General features: G+C 48.3%; 1 pseudogene; it reads left to right on the top strand.

Moving 5' to 3' along the window:
- LOC134564847 (sodium/hydrogen exchanger 2-like) overlaps nt 1–22,454 on the top strand; it is a 47,970-nt pseudogene extending 25,516 nt beyond the window's left edge.
- The last annotated feature ends 856 nt before the right edge of the window (nt 22,455–23,310 follow it).

The following is a 23,310-nucleotide window of genomic DNA, read 5'->3' as shown; positions in this document are numbered from 1 at the left end:
TGGCACATGGATGGTCACCTGTATTCCCACGAGTTATAGGGAAACAGCGATCTGAGGAAGAGGCTCATTTTTAGATGGCCATCAATTTTAGATGGGTTTGCACTGTTAAATGTTCTGAATGGCTGTTTCAGACCTCACAGATGATTCTGCTCTGCCACAGCTCCCCATGGCTTTTATCCATCAAGGAGCATATGGACAGCCCAGCTCTGATGCAAATGCCAAATTCCTGCTTTGCCATGAGCTCCATCTGCAGGGATGAGCTGTTGTCTATGTTGGCTGTGGTTGGATCCCAAAGGGGCACTGAGATTTGAGGATGCACTTCTTGTGCATCTTCCAAAATAAGGTGTTCTGCTTTCCTTTGCAGCAGCAGCGACAGGACTGTCATAACAGACCAAAAATTGGAGGGCACTCCAAATCCTGATGTTCTGGACAACATGCAGGAAATATTGGCAAGGAACCTGTACTGGATCAGGAGGACAGTATAACTTTTCCCTCAATCCATATTTTAAGTGTCCAATAACACAAATTTCCGTGGTTATCTGAACAGCCTGAGCAGATGTTATGAATATTTCCATGATTACCCAGGATGTCTCTTTGTGAGCAGAGAATAGTTGGCTGTGTGGAGCCAGATCCAGTTTCCAAGTCAGTGGCACATTTCTGTTTGCTGCCTGACAGCTTTTGTAAGGTTCACCCAGTCATCCTATAATTTCATGGAATATTTTTGGCATCGGTACCTGGCAGTGAAAAGGAGAAAGGAGGAGCACATGGAATTTGAGGCACTGGGTTAGCAGATCCAGAAGCAGCTCCTAGGGCAGAGCAGGGATGGGGTTATCCTCATGGTACGTTTTTCCCCATGAAAGAGAGGTGTGAGTGGGAATTAATCTGCAGAACTTTTAAATCCACCCATCATATTTGCAATGGAACTGGTACCAGTGGTTAAAAGGCATAAACCCCACTTGCTGTTTACAGAATCATGGACTGTGTCTAGGGTTTCACACAGCACCTGGGGCTGTGCATTGGAATTGCTGTTCATAGGAAGACTTAGCCTTAAAATCCACCTAAGCCTTTGTTTTATGGATTACACACAAAATACAGAGTTGTCCTGGGGTGACAGGACATTTTCATGCTTTGTATCCCAAATAGTTTTTTTTTTTTTCCTGTTCCCATGTCCCCAGTTTGTTTTGTCTATAGCTGAGCCCCTCCCCCAGCTGCTGGCTTCTGGCTTGCTGCTAGCTTTAGGCTGCTTTGCTGGCTTTGCTCTCTTGCTTTCTGCTTTTTGCTTGCTTTTTTGCCATTTTTCTGCTTTTGTGTTTCCCCTTCTTTCCTTCCTCCCTTCCCTGAAGACATCGGACCTGCTTCGGGCCCTGATTCAGGAACATCAAGGGAACACCCCCCGGAGTCTGCACCTGAAAGAAGTTTTGGCACCCTCCCCAGCAGAGACTGCTCACCCTCTCTTGGACTGGTGAAAACATTTGTTGTCATCTCGGACTGTTTTCCTTGTGTCGGAGAGTGTTTTTTTCGTTGTTTCTCAATAAACAAGTTTTTTCCACTTTTTCCTCTGAGGAAATTCCTCCCGAACCCGGTGGTGGGGGAGGGAGTTGTGGGGATTTTCCCCTAAATTTGTCCTAAACTAGGACAAGAGTCCTTAGGGGTGGGGCTGGTGTGGGCAGCTCAGCAGAGAGAGATCAGCCTCCACCTCCTGTCCCTTTGCTGAGCTGAGGGAAGCAATGTGATAAGGCTGGGAAGAAACCTATGGACATGGTGAAGGGATGAAGATGAAGGCACAGCTCCAGTTTGTGCTTAGCCCTGCATTAATCCGGCCTAACCCCTTGTAGTGACAGCATTATCTCAGCTCCCACTGGTGTTAGTGGGAGATTTCAACTTGGCTGGGTGGTGGCTTTTGAAGGAGGATTTATGGTTCCCGTTGTTTGCATGATTTATATGGGAAAGTGGGGTAAATACAAAACATTGGGGGCTGAAGCTGTGAAGGCACCTTGAGCAGTCGTTGCACTCATTCTGTCACCTGCACTACCAGGTGTAACTCAGTCATGTCATTCAGTGATTTCTTCGGTGACTTCACATAAAAAAGCAAAGTTTGGAGTCCTGTGTCCCTTCTGTGGCTCTTTCCATCCCCACCTCTCCCAAATCAGTGTATGCCCATAACTGAGCAGGGTGGCTGCAGGAGGAGGAGAATCCTGGAGGGAGGGCAGGGATGCTCCCGTGTCCAGCAGCCTCTGTGTGTCCTCTGCAGGGCCTGGCATATATGGGAACTGACAGTGGTCAAATAAGAGGTTTTCAAGCTTCAGGCACCAGCTTGAGCCTGTGGGAAAGTCAAGTACAGGGCTTTCTCACTTTGGTCTGGGAAACCATAAGGAGGGATTCAAACAGTCATTGGAGAGAGAAAACAACCTTTGCAGGTGGTGTTTTTCTAACTTGTTGTTTACTTGCAAGAAACAGTCAAGGGATGTTGTTCCTATCTGTCCAAGGACGGTCTTGTGTTGGTTTGCTAACCAATGAAACTTTATTCTTTCAGAACTGTCTATAAAAGAGGATTTTGAAGAATAAAGATCGCTCTCAATTGCTAATAAGCTTGGGAGTCATGTCGTTATTCCCATGCCGTCCTTAATACAATAACGACAGGCATACAACAGGCACACCCTGCCCGGGGACAGCAAGCCCACAGAGCAGGCCAAGGAGATCCTGATCCTGTGGCCCAAGAGCCTGCTGGTGAAGGTGAGCGGGAGTGGCACCTGCAGCTCCAGGAAGGAGGTAAGAGGGAACACAGGCAAGCAGGACCATGCACAGGCTGCTTTCCCCACAGCCTGGTTGCTGCTGATGGTTTGTTTCCTTTGAAAGACAAATCTTGTTACTTTAACTTAAAATTTAAAAAGGATCTCAATCCCAAATTGCATTCCAATGAATAGGAAAAATACCAAGGGAAAAACTCCCCAACCCAGCTCCTGGCAAACCAAGGAGCCATCCCAAGCACAGTCCTGTTCAGTGCTTTGTGAACACAGACTTCCACCGATGCTGGGAAAGTTCTTTACTGAGCAAATGTTACTGACGGGGTTTCACTCTGTAGACTCTGAGGTCTGGTTTTCCGATGTTTTCTTTTCTGGGAGATTTCATCGAAGACAGGAATTTGTCTCACCCATTGTCAGTGGTCCAGAGGGACTGTAAATATTTGAAATTGCTCAGTGTTTTTTTCCCCCAATTCTTTTTAAAGGACAGAAGCATTTTTTGTGATCTTTCTTATTCATTTTGGAGGTGAGTTTTTTGTTTTTAAACACATCTACAGTTCTAGGCCAAGCTTGAAAGAAGTAAAATAGATGGAAGTTTTGCTTACCAGATTCCTGTGAGAAAAAAAAAATCCAGCTTGCTACTGGTGTAGCTCTGTGTTGGTTTATGTTCTGAATCAGAGGAGAAACAGGGTTAATACAATGTCTGTGACTGGTGAAGACTTTTGCTCTTTGGAAATTGGTGAGAGAAGCTGGGTCAACATTTAGCTATGGAAAAAAAAAAGGTTTCCAGGAAGCATGCATGAGGAGCAGGCTTGGTCTTTTCAGTTCCTCCCATCCTCTAACTCTTTAGAGGAAAAACATTTAACACTCGTCATATTTTGCTCCCAAATGCCCAGGTCAGCAGTAGTGCAGAATCACAGAACATCCAGTGTTGGAAGGGATCCATGAGGATCATTGAGCCAACTCCTTACCTTGCACAGGACAGCTCCAAGAATCCCACCCTGTGCCTGAAAGTGTTGTCCAAACACTCTCTGATCTCTGGCAGGGTTGGTGCTTGCAGTAATTGCTGAGCTATCCCTAAATTTCACTCACTTATCCAAATTTTCGGTTTTGATGGCTTGAGCTGGAGCACTGTCCAAGTGTGAGCTGTGATCTCTAAACTGAGCAGCCAAGCTCCATCATTGAGGAGAACAAAATGACCTTTTAGAAAGAAACAAACTACCCTTCCCTATTTAGATAGTAATTTTCCATGACAGCACAAGAATTCAGGAGTGCCCTGGACTTTTTCCACTCCAATTTCCTTGTGGAAGTGCCAATCATGGAGGAGCCCACTGAGAATGGTGGCACCACACCAAAAGCTGCTGGTGCTCAGCCCTTCCTTCCCAGAAAGATATTCTGGCTCTTGCAAACAAAAGATTTTATTTGATCATTTACATGCTGATTGGTACTTACAATTCAGAATAGATAGACAAGAACATGGCATGTTCCTGGAGAATATTTGGTATAATTAAACTTCAAAAGAGGAACATCAAACTCCGGCTGATTTTGAGCACAACATTTCCTACTTTAAGGATATTTGATTGTTAATCCTTGTGCTCCTGCTTTCCCCATTCTCTGCTGCTTTTAGTGGGAAATTCAGGAGCTTTGGGAAAGCTGTTTCTCCTGTTCCTTTGAGTGCTTGCAGCTGGGCTTTGGGGGAACAGAATAGTTTTGGGGGAATTGCAAAAGCAGTAGGATTCACTCTGTTTCTGTACTGACTCATGGATGATGGAAAATGCCCTCTGAGGGTGGGAAATGCCCTGTGGATTATGGAAAACGCCATTTTGATGCTGAATACTGACTCTTGTGTCATTGGAGACACTTGGTGGTGCTGCTCACATCCCTTCACTGCAGCCACCTTGGCTTTGTGCCAGGCAAAGGGGAGCAGATGTAGATCCCAGAATAGTTTGGGTGGGAAGGTGTCGCGGTGTGTGTTTCCCAGGACGCGCACGGCGGCATTAGGGATTGCGACACATTCCCCCGGGGAGACTCTTCTTCCCCGCCCAGGGACTCCGATGCTCTCAGCGATCGCTTCTTGGGCGCAGAGATGAAGCAGAGGTGAGACGGGTTTTGGGGTAAACTGAGGAGATTTATTAAAGGTACAACTGAAGAATAAAGCCTAAAGCTGAACCCCAAGAACTGGGAGCATGCCTCCCGCCGTGGGTTTTATAGAAAGGGCTACACAAAGCAAACAACCAATGAGGGTACACTCAGGGAGGAGTCTAAGGCGGGGATACAGAACCAAATCCAACAGAAATAGCAAAAGGAGTGGAACGATACAAAATAGCAAATGATATATCGAGCTAAGGAAGATTGGCAAGGAAGGTTTTAGAAACAGAAGCAGGGATACAGAGAATTGACACATAACGGTATGCATAATTTAAATCATAACACACAAATGAAATAGAAAGCTGGCCTGAAAACTCAAACCAAAACCCCACACCACAACAGGAAGGGACCTTAAAGATCATCCAGTTCCAACCCCTTGCCATGGGCACCTTCCACTAGATCAGGATGTCCTGTCCAGCCTGGGAGATGATAGTAAATACTGAGAGCTGATCCCAGTGACACCTGTAAGGGTGGCTCTAACCCCAAAACCATCCATCAGTGCCCAAAAGGACAAGCCTGGCCTGTTTTATGCCACCAGCAGCTTTCTGCTATTTTTAAACAATAGCTGCCTCATTTACTGTGAATAGAAATAAAATGATACCCCAAAGTGATGGGATAATGCTCTAACAGAGCCCCGAAATATTAACACCATGTTAACTATACATATATAATATTAAGGAGGGTGGGTGAATGCTGTTACTTCATGCTGTAGGAGGACAGATTGCCGAATTTGTCAGCAGAAAGAAGGAATACTGTGCTAAAAATTATATTTTAGCCTATTATAAGCAGCTCAATACTTACCAATTTTTTTGGGGGAAAAAAGCAGCTACTCGTGTTCCTTCCATGCCAAATTGAAAAGAAAATGGTATTTTCCTGATTAAAAAGAAAGCTATTAATGAAAAATGTCAGTAATGTTGGAGATTTTTCTGACTGTCAGATATTCCTTCTTTTGTAGTCCCACAGGGAAGGATTTGGCCTTCCAGGTTTTGAGTCAGCAAGAAAAACTTGGATGCTGCTGCTCCCCACGTTTTTCTATTCTACATCTCACCACGAGATGGAAGCATTACAATTGTGTTTGCAAACCCAACTAGAAATCCAGGGAGGGAAACAGACTTCCAGCAAAGGGCTACTGAAACCCCTGTGGTGCTGGTGAAACTCCTGCAGTTCCATTGCCAGTCTTGGAAAAGGTTTTGGTGATACCTTGAGCGTTAGGAGCTGAGGGAATAATTTAAAAATCCATTTGGTTCAGTAGAAACCCTGTTTTTTTCTGTTTGGCGAGTGTCTGTTTTTCTTTTTTAGAGAACTGCTGAGCACTTTGCTGTTGAATATGAAGCTGTTGTAGCTCAGCTAAACCCATATTTTATTAGTGGTTGGTTGATCTTTCCCCCCAAACAAAATCAGGGATGTGTGGGAGAACATCCTCGTGTGGGTTGGTGGCTTCACCAGGCTGGGGAGGAGCCAAGTTCATCTTGGCTGCTGGACAATCCATCTCCTTCCACAGGAGAAGGCAGTGCCCTCACCAGGATGGACACAGCTCTGTGGCCAACTCCAGGCTTCAGCCAGGAGGGGTTGGGATTGGAGCGGGGTGATCTTTGAAGTCCCATCCACCCCAGACCATTCTGTGGCTCTGAGTCACCTCTCCTGGGTGGCTTTAGGTGCCTTAGGGGTCTCCTGCACCTCAGGTGTTTTTACAGCATGGAGAGGGGGCTCTTGGAGCCTCCTCCAAGGAGAGTTTGGAGAGCAAAGGGGGAAAAAGTAGGGAGAAGCAGCAAGAAAAGAACAATCTTCCTCCCTCCAGAACAGGTTAAATGATTTACATCAGGCAGAAGGACCTTAGCAGGAGAATGAGGTGACTTCAGCTCTGAACCACAGCCCAGAGGATTAACTCCAAGACTATCTATTTCCAGCAGAAAGTTTGCCTTCCTCTTCCTAAGGACAAAATTCCTGCCAAAGGCTGCTTCTTCCTGGAGCTCTGCATCATTGCTGGCTCCGAGTGCTAGCCGCATTTGGGGCTTGCCTTATTTTAGGCAGGGATCCAGCCCAGCCTGAGCTGGCAGGGAGGGTTCTGAGACCCAGGACAGCTTTTATTTACCACGGAGCACCCAGAAAATCCTTGCACCTGTAGCCAGGCAACTTGGTCCTCTTTTCTCCTGCCAAAACATGAGTGCGCTCCCCCAGAAGGAGCTTATTTGGAGCTGCCTGTGAGCCATGTGCATAAATGACACAGCGCCTTTGGTAATTATGTCAGAGCCCTTTAATAGAGCATGCTCTGAGAATCATTAAATGCCCCTGGGAATGACTTTCCAGGGAGTCAGGCGCTGCTGCCGGAGCTGGAAAGGCATTGTTATTAAAATGGTTATTAAAAGTGTTATTAAAAGTGAGAACAAGGGATGGAGGCCAGCGGTCCTCGTTAGGGGAGGGAGGAGAACAAACCGAAACAAAACAGAAAACCAGGCTGGGAGGTGTCCAGAGTTACTTTGGCAGTCTGGGTTCCTGGACCGAGGTGCCAAATCACAGCTGCGTGAGAGACTTATTCCCAGTTTACAGAGGCACAGAACAATCCAGGAGGCATTGAGCTACCTGATTTTTTTAGTTCCTGTTTTTTTTATCCTGGAGGGTGGAGATTAGCACTGGAGTGAAAGGACAGGGAGCTCATTAGTGCCAGCTCTTTACCTGCCTCCTTGGCCTGCAGCCAACATGGGGAACAGCCAAGGTGAGAAACATCCATATCCTGGGGACAGCTTTGCCTTCTGCACTCCCTGCCCCATTCTCCCAGCTGTAGGGCTGCTCCTTCCCATCCTCTCTGCTGAACCATTCCTGGGGAGCTCAGACCTCTTCCAGAACTCAAAACATAATTGCTATATTGTGCAATTTTTGTTCTTTAAGCTTCTGACACTGGCTCAGTTTTATTTCTAAATTCTTGACAGTCCATAAAGAGCTTCCAGTGTTGTTCAGAGATGTGCATGCCCCATCCCTGGAAGGGTTTTAGGCCAGTTTGGATGGAGCAACTTGGTCCTGTGAGAGGTATCCCTACCCACAGCAGAGGGATTGGAATGGGATGATCTTTAAGATCCCTTCCAATCTCATGATTCTATGTTGCAGCAAATCAGCATCTGCAAATACTTCCTGCCATCTCTTCAGTCTATTTTTAGCAATCCTTCTTTTTTTCTTTTTTTGTTTATTTTTACATGGCAAAAGTTAAACAAATGAGAGTGGAATCCTTAGGGATTGCAGAGGGTTGGTTTATGAGGCAGGAGTGTCATGAACAGATTTCACAAGGCACTAAAGTCCTTCTCTCCCTCAGTCCCAGAAGGAGGACTCATGCTCAGTGCAGGGCAAGGCCACCCTGCAGCCCAAGCTCTGCCACTCCTTCACTGGTAAGTTGGGGAGCTGGATGTCATTCCCTGCCCTTCCCTGCTCACCCTCATCCCTGTGGAATGGCCCAGCAGGTGACAGGGAGGATGTGGGACATCCTTAAATGAGCCTCATGGGTGAGCAAGGAGAGCCGAAAGCCTTCCCAGCCCCAGTGCTCCCTCTCAGCCCAACCTGAGGTTGGTGTGAATGGTTTGGGCCCTTTCAAAGCCATCTTATCCAACCCCTCTGCCACAAACAGGGACATCTCCAACTAGGTCAGGTTGCCTCATCCAACCTGGGATGTAGATGTTTTAATATACAGTTTACCAGGAATACTTCAGTTATGTTCTTCCTGAAGAAAACCATGACTGTAAGCAGAAAAAAGTGATAAAAACCATTGTTTCTAGGGAAGTTTTTTTTCCACAAGGAAAACATGAGCATCATGGCCCCTGACACACAGTGGTGACAGAGCGGAAGGAGATTGTATTGCTTCTTCCATGGTTGCATGTTCATCCCCATCAAAAAAATCCCATAATGTGACAACATGAATTTCCAGGTGCTCCAGCAGGACACCTGCATTTTCCAGAGCTGGTTTAAGGTAGTCACCAATGTGAATTTTTGCTCTGCAAAGTTGCAGTATTGAGGTGCCTGGCTTTAGGGGTCAAATCTTGGCTAGCTCCAGACCCCGGTGCGTTACCTCTATAATGGATCGAAGGTAAAAGACAGAGGCGCCCCTTTCCTTGTGACCACGGTCCCAGAGCTTTATTGTAGAACTCATTCCAGAAGGAAAAAGGGCCGAACCCATGTGCCGGGGGAGGTTTTAAGCCCGGGAAAAGGGGGGTGGGGCAGGGGAAGGGAGAGGAACTACAACCAATGGGAAACAACCCAGGGAGGGGGAGGGGGTGTGGGGAGGAATTGAATAGGAAATACCAAAACCCAGATGGGGATACAGAATATACCATGTGCAAAATATAATAAAACTATTTTTGTGTGAAAATATAACAAACCACCCAGTGCAATATAATAACAAAAATGAACTAACTATTTAGTTCACTGCAACTCCTCACCCTTTTTATGTTAAAATAAAGTTAAAAGAAAGGTGTTGAGCCTATTCTGATGCAGAATAAGAATCTGTCCATCACTTGTGGTTTGTGGGCAAGTCAGGCTGCTTTCAGTCTGCAGAGTCTGCATGGTTGACTTCTGAAGTACTAGGGATTAAACTGCTGAGAGCTTTTAAAATTAAACAACGTAGAACTCCAAACGCTAACACAATTAAGAACAAAACAACAAAAGCCAACAAAATTGTTTTGATTATTGAAGTCCACCACCCTGAGAGTCCCCAGCCTTTGAACATCTCGCTGAACCAGTCTTTGGATTCTTGCTTTACTTGTCCAACTAAGCTTTTTTGTTCTTTGAGGGCAGTGTGGACTTTGGGTACTTTCGATGTTAAATTCAGGCAACAGAGCCCTTCAAATTCCTGGGACTCGTGTCCATGCAGCAGCAGGAGGAAGTCTATGGCTGCACGGTTTTGGAGGGTGGCCTGCCTGGTAATTTCCTCGTCTTCTAGGAGGGAGCTGATGGCGGTGGATGTCAAGTTTGCCTGTTTGACCACCCAGCACTCTAGGTGACCCAATTCACCTAGAGCTTTGGCTGCTGCTCCCCATGGAAGGAAGAGGGATGCAGCAATTCATTTTGACTTGGCCCAATGAAAAATTTCTGAATCACAATTTGGGTCCAAATTTTCAATGCTTCTCTTATGAATTTTGTTGGCCAAATTGTTTTTTCGAGTCCATTTGCTAATCAAGGTTTGATGGGTGCCAACAGGGATAATCACCTGATGGTACATGGCCCTCCTAAAATCTGGGATGGGATTCCTGCCCATACCCGATCTCCACAAATTAGGAACAGACCTTTAGGGAGGCTTTTGGGATGTGAATGCTATGGGTTGTCTGCTGTAACATGGCTCAGATTATTGCACCACCTTTTGGCAATGAACTCTTCTCAATATTGCAGTATGTTGTAAAAGGCTTTAGTGCTAGACAATGGGGTGAAGATAAAGTGAATGTAGTATGGTGCTGGAGAGGAACCTAACAGCTCTAATTCTTGGGGTTCTTGAGCTGCTCTGGGCAACTTTGGTATCCACTCTTCTATGGGATTCTTAATCATTACAGCCCGCCGACGGCGGATTTTATTTGGTTATGTGTTGTGTGATTTGGGACTTGGGTTAGGCACATGTGTGTCAAAGCTGGTTGAATACTCTCCTGCTTGTAGGGGAATCCCTACCAGGCAGGTAGACATAGGATCTCTTGCTGCTGCAGTGGACAGGCATATATTTTCTTGTTGAAGTCTCTGTGCCAGGGTCACACAGATGTTTTGGCGTGGTTGAGGGACGATCCACGCAGCTGTCAGACTGCTCAGCACGAACAGGATGACAACTTGGACAGGGCTCATCACGAGGTTGAGTGGGAGGTAGGTATTTTCTAAAAGGAAAAACAAACATGTTTAAAGCATATTAAAGGTCTGAGGTCTGCCAGAATTAACCTGGTCTTAAGAAGGTTCTGTCTTCCTTTTCCAGCGGCGTCTTCTTTTTGAACCACAGCTACTTGCTTCTCATTGTCTTCTGCTGGTGCTGGATTTTTGGGGACAAAAGGTTTTACCCACTTTTGGGGTATCCAACAAAGGCCCGAGGGGGTGGATACGCACGCGTAGCCATGCACCCAGGTCATGAGCTCATAGGGACCCTCGATTTCCCAGGTTTCTGGGTCCCTAATTAAAACTGGTGGATGCTGTGACAACTTAAATTGATTATTGCTGTTAAAGTGACGTACCACCAGAGGACTCATATTTTCAAATGAACAATTCAGAAAATTAATTGTAAACATGGCTTTGTGGAGTTTTTGTTGTGGTGACATCCACACTGTAGAATTGTTTTGCCTAGCCAGGACCTGTTTGAGTGTCTGGTGGGCACGCTCAACCACAGACTGACCTGTGGGGGAGTGGGGGATGCCTGTTGTATGCTCCACTCCCCACTGCTGGACAAACGCTAGGAATTCCTTGCCTTTGTACACTGGGCCATTGTTAGTCTTGATTTTCCTAGGGATCCCCAGTACTGAAAAGGCCTGCACAAGATGCTGTTTAGCTTGTACAGCCGTTTCTCCTGTGTGAGCAGAGCCATAAACTGCTTTTGAATAGGTGTCAATGCTTACATGTACATATTTTAGGCAACCGAAAGTGGGAATTTGTGTGATGTCTGTCTGCCACTCTTCACAGTTCTCAAGGCCTCAGGAGTTAACCCTCATACCTAGCGATGGCATGGCTCGGTGCTGGCAATCAGGGCAGGTGGCTACAATGGCTTGAGCCTGACCCCGTGTTAGCTGGAACTGACGCATTAGGCCTGGTGCATTTTGATGGTATTGCTGGTGACTTAGCTTTTCCTGTTGGAAAACATCTGGAAGGCGTGCCATTTCTGCTGGGGCTGCTAGGGAATCTGCCTTGCGATTACCCTCTGCGATCTCGCCTGGAAAATCGGTATGTGACCTTACGTGCATCACATAAAATTGGTGCTCTTGATGCGAAACTAAATAAATTAGTTTTGAGAGCAGCCTGAAGAGACGCTCATTCTTGATGTCTTTGAGAACTGCCTGCTCTTCTCTGGACACTACCCCTGCCACGTAGGTTGAATCAGTGACCAAAATAATTTGCTCTGGGAACTTTTCAAAAGCTCTTATGACTGTGGCCAGTTCAGTGACTTGGGGCGATCCCTCCACAAACTCTACATCAGCTTCCTAATGCTGAGTTTGGGGATTTCTCCAAGTTATCACTGACTTGTGGGACACCCCAGACGCGTCAGTGAACACTGTGAGAGCTTTGAGCGGCCTATGACTCCTTTTCTCATGAGGAATGAGGTGGAACTCCTCGTTAAACAGTTTGTGTGACAGGGCGTGGACTGATATTTGTCTGCTGTAGCTGTCCAGGGATATCTGGAGGTTGGCATTCCCCTGGAGCAGACACTAGAACATCTCTTTGGTCAGCTTCTCGGGAGCGTTCTTTCCCTCCCCAGAAAGCTTGACTGGGAGGTGAATACAAAGTCATAACCAGCCAGCTCACGCAGTCTCAACCTGGCCTTCTGGATCAGCTGAGCTATCAGCTCTTATGGCCTTGTGATAGTCTTGGATCATTGGCGGGAGAGGGAAACCCACTCTATTATTAAGAGTGAATGTCTCTGCCCTTCGATCCATTGGAATATCAAACCATGCAAGTGTGGCAACATTCCTAGAACAATGAATTTTAAAGGCAGCTCGGGCTGATAATGGTGAGCCTGCCTCTCGGCCAAAGCCTTTTGTGCTTTTTCTATTGCGGTTTTTGCCTCTGGGGTCAGTTCTCTGGGAGAGATCAGCTCTCTCTCCCTCCTCAATAACTTGTTGAGGGGATCTAGGTCCTCATTGGTGAGACCTAGCCAGGGCCTGACACAGTTCAAAGACCCACACAGGGAATGGAGATCTGCTAGGATTTTGGGATAACTTTTGGTTTCCAATTTTTGCAGAACAATGGTCCGCGCAGTGATCTCCAAGCCCAGGTACTTCCCAGGTGGCACACTTTGAACTTTCTCTTACTGCATTTGGAATTCAGCAGAGGTTAAAACTTTAACCACTAGGTCAAGCATGTGTTGGAGTATTTTGTCACTGAGGGCACACACAAGCACATCATCCATGCAGTGGAGGATGATAGCTTCTTTTCTTTTGGCACATACCGGGGACAGCAATAAAGCCACGTACCACTGGCAGATCATCGGGCTGAATTTTAAGCCCTGCGGCAATACTTGCCAGAGGTAACACTTCATTGGGGGTTCTCGATTAATGGTAGGAACCGAGAAGGCAAACCGTGGGGCATCCTCTGGGTGTAGTGGAATTTGGAAGAAACAGTCTTTGACATCTAGTGTGGTGGTGTGGAATTAAGTTCATGGTAGGTTTGTTGGGTTTGTGCAGGTTGATTGTACAATGGTATGTTCCTTGTACCCTATCACCGTGGAGGCCCAACCAGGAAAACAGACTGGGGACACTGATCTGGGTGCAACAACAGCAGCAGGGCAGAAGCCTTGCCCTTAGTTTATTTTTCCATTATATATCTGTGGCAAGGTGACCATGGATTGGAGAAGGGTATCGCCACCTCTCCTGTCACATTGGTCCAGGAGGCTGTCATTCAACCTCCCCTTCTCTTGGAGAAAGTATTCATAACATTGCCAATATTTACAAAACATGGTCCTGTGTTTACAATTCACCAGCGTGAGAAACTGCACATTTCTCCTTTAATATGAACGCTCAGCAAACCAGGAAAATTCATGGCAACATCTCACCCTTTTAAGTATATTAAAAAGAAAACAGAAAAAGAAAAATGAACAATTCTATGACAGGAAAAAAGAAAGAAAAAAAAACCTGTATAAAGTTCACCGACCTTCATTTAGGTGACGGTGTGAGGGCTACATGTTGGTCTGATTCTGCCTTTGCTACCCAGGGTTTCACCCTGAACCCCTTGCAATAACCTGCTCAAAATATCTCGAGCATAGTCTAACATAATTCAACCAACACCCTCATATTTTTAAATTTTTATAAGATACAAGGGAATATACGGTGCAAAAGGCAGGAGCATTCCAAGAAAGATTTAACCACTCAATTGAAAATTCTGAACCCCAAAAGTTCTGTCCCAAAACCGCAACCCCCAAACAACGTGCCCTTTCCCCACAGAGGTCACAATGGCTACCATACATAAAACTGAGCCGTAGCAAACAATTCCTCTGAGTCCATGATTAACAGTCCGCTGGCTCTCAGCATCACACTGCTTCAGTCAGTCCTTGTCCAGCAGCTCCACAGGATCCAAAGTCTCTATGGAGGCCATATAGGAAAAGAGAAGATGCCAGTCCGTGTCCCTGTTAATCAGATCTTGAAGAGGCTTCTGTGATGGGTGGCACGAGGGTGGCACTGGATGCACAGGGTTTCAGGATCAAACAGGATCAGTCCAATGCACCTGAGGCAGCTCAGCAGACTTTCAGTGGCCGCCGTCTTAGCATGGATCACAGAACCTGAGGATAGAGAACTTAGAAAACACAAATTGAGCAATTGACTTTTTCTCAAAGAATGCATGCAACATAGGATGTGGACGTAGAAACCCACTGCAAGGTCCAAGGAAAACTGACCATAGCTATGTGGCAACATCAACACTTCCTACACTTGAGATGATGGCTGTACACCAGCCAGAGAATTTTGCTCTTGTTCTAGAGCTTGGGAAACTGTTTCGTCCCCCTGACGTCTTCATCTTTTTCTTTGCCTCCGAGTTTTCGGGCTTGGCGTGGGCTCAGCATGACCCACTGCCTCGCATGTTTCTGCAGTATGGTCTGGACCCACACCTTGTGCGCAGAAAAACAAGGGAGTCACTTTCTGTGCCTCCTTTTCCTGTTCTCCACTAGGCTGAATATCTGCCTGTGTCTCATGTCCAGCATTCTGCCTCTGTTCAGCCGGCTGTGAAGCAGCCGTTGGGGTCATCACCATAGAATCACAGGTGTTTAGAACTGCACAGGTCTGCATCATTTTCAGGACATTAGAAATCTCTGGAATGGTCCCCAGGAGCCTCTGGCAAGCAGAATTAGCATGGCTCCATGCTAATTGCTCCAATAATATCAATCTTAAGATACTATCTTTGACTCTCATCTCTAAAAATTTCACCAGACGCACTATAAAGTCATGAAAAGCTTCCTCTGGCTTCTGTGCCATGTCTAAGAAGTCTTCCTTTGGGGAGAAGGATAACTTGGTTTTTATCAATGCAGATATCCCTATGTATCTGCACGAATCTAAAACAGTGCGAGAAAGGCCAGCTTGCACATCAGGGCAAGCATATTGACTCCTCCCCATAAGTAGGTCAGCTCCGACCCCAAACAAGGGATCGTCTCGAGGCAGGTGTCTATTTATGACAGCCATTTGTCCAGCTAGGAATTTCCAATTTCTTTCAAAGGTAAAAACCTGTTGAGGTTCAAGCATCACTGTTGCAAAACCTCTTATTACATAAGGAAAGATCAGATTCTCAAATTCTGCACTGATCCATTGAATTGCCTCAGTGAAGCTTGTATTATTTTCTGCCACGTCCCTTGATAAGGGAAACAGGACTGCCCATGATGGGTCATCATGGCTATGATGCTGTGGACCCACGTCCACAGGTCCCTGAACTGGCTCGGGCAAAGCTGCATCTGCAGGCAGCAGCTCTCTTAGGTCAGCAGCCTGGTTCACCTGGGATGCAGGACTAAAAACCTCATCCGATTTCACGACAGGAAAAGCGTGCACATCAGACAACGCTTTTTCCCCGTTATCATCTCCCACAGCCGACCCGGCCCCGTAGGGGGGGCGGGCGGGGGACAGTGACTCGCTCAGACTCCTCTCTGAGCGGGGGGGGGATTGTCGCGCTGGGCAGGGGGGCGTGGCCGACGGGCCACAGCTTTCAGCTCCTGCCCGGCCAGTCGATGGGTCGGTGGCCAGGTTGGCGGCAGCAGCGGCAGCCGAGAGCCCCTCCCGCTCGGTGCGGGGGGGCATTCCCCGAGTGGCAGGGAGGGGGCGCGCGGCGGTGCCGCGCGGCGGCGCGGGGGGGTCGCACGGCACGGGGGGCCCCGCAGCGGCGGGCAGCGTTGTGCCCAGCCCTCCCCCCGCGGCGCCACACCGGCACCGGACGCATGGGGCGGGGCGCGGCACGGTGGGCGGCGGCGGCGACCCCGCGCACAGCATTTGGCGCAGCGGCGGGACGGGGCAGGGAGGGGCCGTCCCCGCCGGGCTCGCCTGCCGAATCCTGCGCGGAGCAGGTCGCGGCGGGGAGGGGCGGGCCGGGGAGGCGACGGCAGGGGGCGGCGCCGGCAGCGCCAGGGGCGGCGCGCACGGTGGCCCCCCCGGCTCCCCGCAGGGGGCCCGAGGCGGCGTGGCTCCGCGCGGCAGCTGCAGGGCGGACCCCGCAGCGGTGGCGGGCAGCGGGGGGGTCGCCGCGGCACGGCGGCCCGGGGCGGCGCGGGCGATCCCCCGCGCTCGGCGTGGGACCTGATGCCGAGCGCTCCGCCCCCTCGGCACCCCAGCTCCCCGCCCGGCCAACCGCGCGGGGAGCGGACCGAAAAAAGCTTCCCCGCCCTTCCAAAAACCCCGCTGGGCGCGCCCAACCCCCGACATGGGGGTGGGGGTCTTCTGCATCGGCTCTAACCCTGCATCAGAGCAATCCTCGTCAGAAGCGACGGAGCTCGCAGGGGAGCCAGTCCTGCTTCCTGTCGAAAGCCCAGAATCAACTTCAAAGTCCTCTCCAGCATCTTTTAGAAGTGGGAAGACTGTTCCCCAGGTCCCTAAGAGAGCGCTAGCTCTCATATTTCCGTTCAGAACGGATAAAAAAAGTTTTTCCCCCAGGGTTTTCCATGGGTCGATTGAGAGTGCTTTTTCAGCACTATAAAAAATTCCAACTTTCTTTCCCCAGCTAAACAGTTCTCTCACGTGTTTCCTGGTCAAGTCAGCGTCACACGACAACAAAAAGGAGTGGAGCAGTTCCATCATCAATCGTTCCTCTGAGAACATCGTGGGTTTCTTCTTTTTGCAGCTGTAGAAGGCAGATTTTTTTTTTTCTTCTTTTTTCTTTCCTCACTAGCTTGCAACTTGACCACGTTGGGCACCAGTTATCACCGTGGAGGCCCAACCAGGAAAACAGACTGGGGACACTGATCTGGGTGCAACAACAGCAGCAGGGCAGAAGCCTTGCCCTTAGTTTATTTTTCCATTATATATCTGTGGCAAGGTGACCATGGATTGGAGAAGGGTATCGCCACCTCTCCTGTCACATTGGTCCAGGAGGCTGTCATTCAACCTCCCCTTCTCTTGGAGAAAGTATTCATAACATTGCCAATATTTACAAAACATGGTCCTGTGTTTACAATTCACCAGCGTGAGAAACTGCACATTTCTCCTTTAATATGAACGCTCAGCAAACCAGGAAAATTCATGGCAACAGTACCCCATTTTCCCCTGTTGGTATTATCCTGCAATTCCCCAAATCATATAACTCTTCAGTTATTTGTCAGTCTTTTCTCATGGTCTGTGTAAACCCCTCCCTGTTGACCCTGATTGGTTTCTGTAATGTCACCCCATGTTCGTACCACCTCTTTGGTTGAAGCCCATTGGTTGTAACCTCCTTACCATGCCCCACGTCACTGCTGTATAAAACAACAGGTCAGAAGAGCCTGGGGGGCGCAGTCTGAGGATCCGGCAAGTGGTAAGGAGGTCCCGTGTGACCCCCAAATAAATCTGTCGTTTTACTGGACTGGGTCCTCCCTTCTTCTTCTCCGTTGTCAGCATTCTCCACCACCTCACACAGCCTCTCAGGACAAGAACTCACAGGGATCAGCCGGCTTGTGTGACTCGCCTGGCTGTACCTTTTAGCTTGCCGCGGAGCCTGAGCTAGCCTGGGCAGGCAGAGAGACTGAGTTCTCTTAAAGGCACCGCGACAATCTAGGACAGCCAATTGCCAATTTTGAGGGAGCATTGCTGGGGAAGGCATCCCTGGTTGGAGTTACCCCATGTCCTCAATTACTTTATTTATGTCTCGGAGGTCGGTGAGGAGCCTCCACTAATCTTTCCCTGGCTTCTTTATTACAAACACCGGGGAATTCCAAGGACTGGTTGTCTCTTCTATGTGCCCCTTGGCTAATTGTTCTTCTATGATCTCCTTGAGCGCCTTAAGCTTTTCCTTACTGAGTGGTCACTGATTTACCCAGACTGGGGTGTCATCCAGCCACGTTAACTTTTGGGTAGGGCGCTCCACAGTGGCCACTTCTAAAAATCCTGGAGGTTTATAGGGATAACTGATTTGACCCCCCCCACTGGGACATGGTGTCTCTCCCCCACAAGGGAGCCTTATAGTCGATGACAAACACTAACTAACTGACTAACACTGGCCAATTTTCCATCCAGCCCCTCAACTTGCACAATGCTTTTTGAGATTTTCCCCAATTGAAGCCCTCCTATACCTTGAAGTCTGCCAGCCATGGGTTGCAAGTCCTGGTGTGAAGGCCACATCTTTTCCGGTGTAATCGTAACATTCGATCCCGTGCCTAGAAGGCCTTCTACATGGAGATGGTCTGTCCCAGGGGTTAGGTTGCATACCATAATGGGTTTGTCCTCGCCAACTATTTCTGCCCAATAGACGTCAGGTGCTTTGTCATCTACAGGGACCCTCGCTGGAGTGGGAATGGCCTGGGTGATGATTTGCCCCTTGGCCAGGTGGAAGGGTGGCTGAGGGCAACACGCCAAGAGAATGAGTTTGGGCCTGATTCCCTAATGGTCGTGGGAAGAATCTCAATCTCCATGGGTTTGTGTGCTGTGTCCCCAGTAACAAAATACTCACTGTCCAGTCCTGTGTGATCTACTGTCAAGTCTCGTCACTTCTCTGGCAAGTCCACTTCAATGACTGTCCAGTGGTTAGACTTGAAAAGAAAAGCCTCTGTAGTTAAAAGCTTGAAACGCCATGGGGTTGCCAAGTTCTGTTAGATAAACATTTTTCCTTTTTATCTTTCTGCTGCCTTGCACCCAGCTCCCTTTCCTCCCCCCTTTTTTGTTAAGAGAGAGTCTTTTCCTACAGTGGAACCCGCTGCCTTTGTGTCTTGGTGCAATACGGGCTCGCGCTCAAGTCTTAGTTTTTTTGACTGTTGGTTGTCCTATCCTTCTGATTCTTCTTCTTCTTCTGCTGCTGGTTTTGGGGACAGTTTCTGGTGAAGTGTCCAGGCTTTTTACACTGGAAGCAGGTGATGTGTTGAAGCTGTTCTGGTGATGTCTGTTTCCTCTTCACTTCTGGTGTTACAGCTGCTACAGTTTTTGGGTTGGTCGATCCAGGCTTTCTCTCTGGTGTGCTGAACAGATCTGCTTTCTTTGCACATGCTTCTGTCATTTGTGCCAGTGGGGGTGGAAGGTTGAGAGGCAGTCCTAGGATCATTCTGCAGCAGGCTTCGTTGGCATTCCTCTGAGCCATTTCAATTAATTCTGATTGTGCCACTGGGTCTTGTACTTGTCTTTCTATCTGTGCTCAAAGCTGGTCCAGGAACTGCAAGAAATTTTCTGAGCCATACTGTTTAATATTGATATAGCTACCTTGTGTCTCAACTGTTGGTAGTTGGTTAAAACCCTTTTTTGCAACGTTACATATTTTATCTAGAATGAATTTGGATAACACTCGAGTTTGGTCCTTGGGGTTTGCCCACTGCCCCTCACCGCACAGATGTTCATAGGCGATATCTTCCTTCCAAATCTTGTGCACTCTGGGTTCTTTGCTTTAGTTCTTCTAGAAGTTTTCTCAAAGATCTTTTCCAGGTGCTTTCCCATAGATCAAATTCTGAGGGTGTCAGCAGGCACCAGAATATATCTTTGAGATCTGTTGGTATTAATTCAACAGATGATAGGGTAGCTTTCATCATGCCTTTAAAGATTTCACTGTCTCGGCCAAATTCTTTTTGGCTTTTGCACAATTCTTTCTTATTATTGTAAGAGAAGGGTTGGTAATTTCTGATGGCATTATTTTTCCCAATATATGTAACAGGCGTGGCTAAAGGTATTGTTTCTCTTTCTTGGTTTTGATTTCTACGGCTTTCCCACCTGGTCCCGTTTCTGTGGGAACTGTCTAGGGACTCAACCTTCCCCCCACTCCCCTTCCCCCCGGCCCCATTCCTCCTGTGGCAATTGCTGGGAGGATCACGTTCCCCTGGGGCTCCACTCCCGTGGGAACCACCGGGATCTCTGCCCCCCCTGCTGGCCCCACCCCCATGGGAACCACCAGTACCAGCCCCCCCCCCCCCCCCGCCCGGCCCTGGCCACCCCCCCGGCCTTGCCTGCCCCAGGGGGGACTGGGTGGGGGGGCGTGGGAACCAGGAACAGAAAGGGGGGTGGAGTTGTCTGGAGGGGTGGAGCAACCATGGGAACTATGATTTCAACATCTGGGGGTGGGGTTGCAGGATGATGTCATGCAGGGAGGGAATATGGGGGAGGGAGGGGTGGTGTCTGAGGGGAGGAAGGGGTTGTGGGACTGGAAGGTGTTGGGGGAGGGGACATGTGGGAGAAAGGGGGTTTGGGAAGAAGAAGGGTAAGATGGACGGTCAGCCTTGCGGCCACCGCCATTTGGGGGATAGAGGGTTTCACTTTCAGGGCCAGCAAAACATGAAACTTTAGGTACAGCTACTGGGAAAGAGGGGTACAGGGAAAGTTGTCTGTCAGCCTGCGCACAGCTGCCAGAGCCAGGGTGCTGAAAGGGAAGCAGAGGACCAGGGGGACAGTGGCTCTCATGCCAGGCTCCCTACATTTCTCGGGCTGTCCTGCACATCTCTCTCAGCTCAAGGGCAGAGGGAATGGAAGAACGGGTAGGGAAAATGGTGAGAGGGGAGGTTTGCAGTGGCTGTTCTTGCATCTCTTTCTTAATTAATTCTTTATGAATTAAGAGGAACACCAGGATAATATTAGTTGCTATTTTGTCTCCCTGTTCTACTCTAGATGTTAACAGTCCTCCAACTTTGTCCCAGGCATAGACAGAATTTGCATTCTGCTGTGTAAACTGAGACAGATGTAAAGACAACCACCGAATAAACTGTTTTAATTTCCCCTTAGAGATTTTAACGTTCCCACCATTTAAGGTATCTAGGGTTTGGGAATAAATGCCTCTTTCCTGTGCAGAGAGCTTAGAACCCATTTTTGATGTTAAAATCCAATCTGCACAGTTTCAATCTACCTCCGTTTGCAGCAAATACAAACCAAAACCGAAAGCTGCAACCAGACTTAGGAAAGGGTTCACAGTTTCTCCTCCCTTCAGCTCTGAGGTAAGAGGGAGAAACTCAAGTGTGAGGAAGCCCGCGGCTTTTAAATTTGCCGCTGGCAGCTACAGTCACTGCTACAGCACGTGGCTGTTGGAGCCGGGGAAATCGCAAAAACCACAGATCAGTGCTGCCTGCACCAGTAAAAAAAACACCCGCCCGTGTTTCCCCGTGCTCCCTCTGCCGCGCCTGGGACCTGCCGCTATCCCCCACGCCTAAACCCCCCACCCACATGGGGCGACCCTTCCCTATAGCCGGAGTTCTGTGCTCCGTCGCCCACACGTACTCAGGGGTCACTTCAGGGTCCCCAGCAAGGAGCACTCACACCCTCTCTCAGGACCTCGGCTGGTCGGAACTGCTGCAAAGGAGTCCTTCATCTTGGAACCAACTTCTCCTGGGTTGTGGATGAATTTGCTGGCCCCGTCCCTGGCTGTTGTGTCGTGGAAAAGGTGACAGTCACGACCAGGGCAGTCAACTTTCCAAAAGCTTATAAAATCCACGACAGGAAATCCAGCTACGGCATGGAGACTCAGACCGAATGGGAGGCCACCACGGTGGACGCCAGCTTATCGAGGTGCCTGGCTTTAGGGGTCAAATCTTGGCTAGCTCCAGACCTCAGTGCATTACCCCGATAATGGACTGAAGGTAAAAGACAGAGGCGCCCCTTTCCTTGGGACCACGGTCCCACAGCCTTATTGTAAAGCTCATTCCAGAAGGAAAAAGGGCTGAACCCATGTGCCAGGGGGAGGTTTTAAGCCCGGGAAAAGGGGGGTGGGGAGGGGGAGAGGAACTATAGCCAATGGGAAATGACCCAGGGAGGGGGAGGGGGTGTGGGGAGGAATTGAATAGGAAATACCAAAACCCAGAGGGGGATACAGAATATACCATGTGCAAAATATAATAAAACTATTTTTGTGTGAAAATATAACAAACCACCCAGTGTAATAAAATAACAAAAATGAACTATTTAGCGCACTGCAACATTGCAGGTGGGGACTGACAAATGATGATGTTTATCCAAATGCTTTATGTATTTCAAAGTGTAAACCCGGGTTTAAATTATCCTTTTTGGCTTTTTCTTCCATGGAAACAGTGATCTTTGTCTCCTGTTTTATGATTGAGAAGTGACCCTTGGAGTGGAACAGCTCATCCCCAAAGAGCACATGGCCACCATTGTGTTTCTCATGGTGTTTCTCTTCCCACAGTGGGGAACACCGAGAAGGTTTGGGAGGTGAAGGGGAGCCGATCCATGTCTGTGTGCCATCTCACCACCCCAGCCCAGCGGCGCAACCTGGGGCGGGAGGAAAGAGCTGAGTCTGGAGATGTACAAACACAAGGGATGCTCTGGCTCCCCATGAGGGGTCTGGCTCCTTTAGGCAGTGCTGCTCGACATGTAGATAATGTAAATAAGATGCAAGTTGGAAGGGACAGCGTGGACAGGGTGGAATATCTGGAGTGGTTGGCATGGAAAGTCACTCTTATTGCCCAGTGCTGAGTTTTTAGTGGGAACTGAGGGAAAAGATGCTCAGCAGAGCATCAGCAATGCCAGGGAATGGCTGAGGGGGCATTTCTAAAAAATTTCTAGGAAAAATTAGCCTGTTCAGTCTGGGAAAATTGCTGAAACTGCCTACTACTGCAAGGAAGGATGTTTTGATAAGGTGAGATATGGGATCTTCTCATTAGTTTCCAGGAACAGGCTAAACAACAGGGAGCATTTGGATTATAGGTTGGTGTTGTTTACGGACGGCATGAGAATAATGACATGACTCAGCTTACAGCAAATGAGAGCAATCTTTATTCTTCTAAATTCTTCTTTTATACAGTACTTTGGTCCAATGAATATGATTGGTCATTGTCTTGGTTTAAAGACAGATATCTGCTAGGAAGGGGCAGGACCTCCCTAGAGATGGAGAATTCAAATCCCCTCCCTCCAAATTATTCCAATTAAAAGGAAAATTAAAGGAGCTTTCAGGCAGAGTTATGGGGGTAGGAATAACAGTTCTTTACTAATATATATGACAAAACGACAAACAAACAACAACTACAGCATCAATAATAAACAGAACCAAGAACCTTGAGGGCTTTCTTTTACAAAAGCCCAGAGCAGTTTGATCTGGATGCCCCTGCAGGACTCCGAGAGGCCGAACTGGAAGGAAGGAAAAGTCCCGGGCTGGTGGATCAGATGAGGAGCTCTGCGCTGGCAGCTGGAGGCAG

The sequence above is a fragment of the Prinia subflava genome (genome assembly GCF_021018805.1).
Source record: "Prinia subflava isolate CZ2003 ecotype Zambia chromosome W unlocalized genomic scaffold, Cam_Psub_1.2 scaffold_22_NEW, whole genome shotgun sequence".
In the NCBI taxonomy this organism is placed as follows: Eukaryota; Metazoa; Chordata; class Aves; order Passeriformes; family Cisticolidae; genus Prinia; species Prinia subflava.
The sequence above is the reverse complement of the archived record's forward strand: the minus strand, read 5'-3'. Positions and strand labels throughout refer to the sequence as shown.